Here is a 3,425-nt window from a genome sequence, read left to right as displayed (position 1 = left end):
ACTTAAGGAACACTATAACACAGAACACTGAATACAGTAACTCTGCATTCAGTAATTGTAAAACATTTGGATTACTCTGAAAAAATATCAAGTAAGTTATTTCTGCACACACAACTTCATGCTAACTCAGCAACAAGGGCGTTTCATCAGAGTTATGTTGGTGATTTCAAAAAAAAAAATTTATAACTTCAGCAAGTCACTATATCTATCAAACGTACTTGGAAAAAGTGACAAATAAATCAACACTACAGAATCATGGCATAAAATAATAATAGACGAGAGCTAGGGTGAAGTAAGGTAGAACCGCCTGAGATTCTAACAAAGGTGACTTGAGTTCAACTTGATTTAGATGATGCTCCTTTTCAGCCAACGGCCATGCCACGTTGAGTACACCGCTTCCCATCCGATCAGCGAAGTTAAGCAACGTTGGGTCTGGTTAGTACTTGGATGGGTGACCGCCTGGGAACACCTGATGCTGTTGGCATCCCTACGTGTCTAGTGGGATTGGTGGAGGATTAGTGCACCTCCCTGTAAAACAATTAACTCTAAGCCCTTGGCCACCCCATTTGGGATATATGGCGTCTGGCAATGGAGACAGGAATACTCCTAAAGCAAAGACTGAAAAGTGCTTTAGGAAAAATGAAGGCAAATGGGAAAAGATGAGGGAAAACAAGAGTATCAAGACACACTTACCATACTGTGAATGCGAGACGAACGAAGATTATACCCTGGAAGAGAAGGAGAACTTAGGTTATTTCTCTCGACTCTGCCATAACACTTTACCCCACACACACAACATTCACGCCCTTGCCCAACCAATCACAATGAAACAGAGGTTGATATTCATCCTTTAAATCAAATAACATGAGCTAACACGCAATTCACACATTAGTCATTCTAGCCTTACTACTCAAGCACAGGTACTAACGCATACTAATTGTACTCACGTCATATAATGTAACCCACGCGACTCACAGCTTTACTTATTCTGTAACTTTCATCCAAGGACATATTTATGCTAATTTACTCACATCACCCTTACATTTCTTTTTCATAATCAATACCTTCAATATGTACTCATACTTTCTTTTCACATTTTACTCATTGCGTAAGAACCTCTCACACCGTGCATCACTTACATGTACTCACTGCGTTCGCATTTGATATTTAATCATACAAATCCCCTTCAGCTCAGTTACTCTTAGTTGATGGTTATTGACACCAAAGAATGCTATTCATTTAATGACAGACCGTCGGAGTGATAAATTTTTGAAACAATCTCCCTGAATCCCTTAATAAAAAGATTGTGTTTCTTATGTTATATTTGCTAACGCCATATAAGTGACGAGTTTATTCATCTTAAGAGAAATATCTGATAGAGAATAAGTTACAGAATATACAATTCTATTCCCCTCACACTAGGATATCAGTCACAGTTTGTTGTCACACTTTTTTTGCTTTATGCTAACTTCTCGCACAGTACTTTATCACATCAAAGAACTATCTATCTATCTATATACCTAGGCTGCTTCCCCCAAGGAAAGGGAGGTAGAACTAAAGCAGCTTATACCAGGGTTATTAACAAGATGGCTGGGAAGACCTTCTATTTCAAGCAACTCCCCAACATTTCAAGATTTATGCTTTGCTCTTACACCTCAGTTATTCCCTTCTTTCTTATACCTCACATTCTTTATTCCTTTTATTCCCATACTTTACCATTTATGGTTAACAAAGCACATTCACAGAAGCAGAACTTTCAGTATATGATATTTCACATTTTTCGCATATGGATTTGTATGCCACTCAGACACTTATCTCCCATTACTTTTTTCATGTTTCTCTCTCTCTCTCTCTCTCTCTCTCTCTCTCTCTCTCTCTCTCTCTCTCTCTCTCTCTCTCTCTCTCTCTCTCTCTCTCTCTCTCTCTCTCTCCGATAATAATGCGACATCCAGCCTCCCTCGGCAGTAGTACAATATATAGCACACCTGTATTGCACATTTCTAAGTAATAACACGACCGTAGGTTCGTGTGGCGTCGCGTCCTTGCGTGGTGGAGGCAACACGACGCACCTCCCCAGCGCCCCAGCCAGTACGTTCACCCCAGTACCTGCCCAGTCTGTTGTTTTTAGTACATGCAGTTTCTCTGATGTTCCCTGTCGTCTCTTGGTAAATATTATACTGTTTGCCACTCTCGTTTATTTGTGGCTTGTTCACCTTTGTTCTCTCAGATCTCTGTTTTATCAGTAGTTTATTTATGATATATATAATGTGTGTGTATGTGTGTGTGTGTGTGTGTGTGTGTGTGTGTGTGTGTGTGTGTGTGTGTGTGTGTGTGTGATAAATCTAATATATAGGCTTCTTCTTACTCACTTGGCTAAAAGAGATCTTCCCTTAGATGTGTTAATGTTGAACGTTCACGATTCTTTGACGTCACAACACCTAATGTTTACGGTATCTCACAAATGCACACTATGATGCTTAGAAATGCCACAGTTAAATATCACTGGCTTCACGACAAGGCAACATTTACCGTCACTTCTCAGAGCCTGTATAGTTACGATATTTATCTCCTGTAATTTTACTTACCTAACACTGGTACTTTGCATAAGTTAGGCAACACTATCAGTTCTCACAGCCCCTCTCCCGGTGACGACTCGAGCTGCCTGGAACCACTGTCTGACTCTCTTCTTCTTCATTTCTGCAACATTCGCGGCCTTTTCTCTAACTTTCGCTCTGTCGAGCACCACCTCTCCTTCTCTAAACCTCACCTTCTTTTTCTAACTGAGACTCAGCTCTCTGAGGCAACTGACAGCAAACCCTTTTCTGTATCCTTCTACTTTCTCTATACTCATTTCAAAGCCAAAGGTGGATGTTGCATATATGTAAGCAACGACCAATCTTGTTCTCGTGTTCCTGAACTCGATTTTTTTGAATTCTCTACACTCTGGCTTCGGCTTTCCTGTCATTCTCTGACTTAATATATCTGCGCTGTTTACTTATCTCCTAATTCAACTTAATATCAAAAATTCTTTGACTATCTTACTTCTACGATGGAACACATTCTATCCATTTCTCCTTTCTCTGAAATCTCCATTCTAGGAGATTTCAATGTTCACCACCACCTTTGGCTCTCCTCTCCTTTCACTGATCCACCTGGTGAACTAGCCTACACCTTTTCAATCCTTAATGACCTAGAGCAGCTTGTACGGCACCCTACCCATATCCCTGACTGTGCGTTCCTCATAACACTTCCTATCACATCCACATCCACACCACAACGCTCCTTTATATCCTCATTCGTCAGCCTATCTCTCCATGTGACTCCACAGGCTCCTCTTAAATAACTCATTTCCACTGCTCTCACTCTTGACTTGTGTCCTTCCAACAATGTCCAAGCTTCACTTCCATACGTTAGAGTTGGTATCA

General features: G+C 40.6%; 1 non-coding gene across 1 annotated transcript; it reads left to right on the top strand.

Annotated features, from left to right (window-relative positions):
- The first annotated feature begins 365 nt into the window (after nucleotides 1-365).
- LOC145399162 (5S ribosomal RNA) lies at nucleotides 366-484 on the top strand. Its single transcript, XR_013897237.1, has one exon. It is a non-coding gene; the product is annotated as a 5S ribosomal RNA (ribosomal RNA).
- The last annotated feature ends 2,941 nt before the right edge of the window (nucleotides 485-3,425 follow it).

The sequence above is a fragment of the Coenobita brevimanus genome, chromosome 47 (assembly GCF_032717465.1).
Source record: "Coenobita brevimanus isolate Jiangsu-jjx chromosome 47, ASM3271746v2, whole genome shotgun sequence".
Lineage (NCBI taxonomy): Eukaryota > Metazoa > Arthropoda > Malacostraca > Decapoda > Coenobitidae > Coenobita > Coenobita brevimanus.
This window is presented reverse-complemented; position numbering and strand designations above follow the sequence as displayed.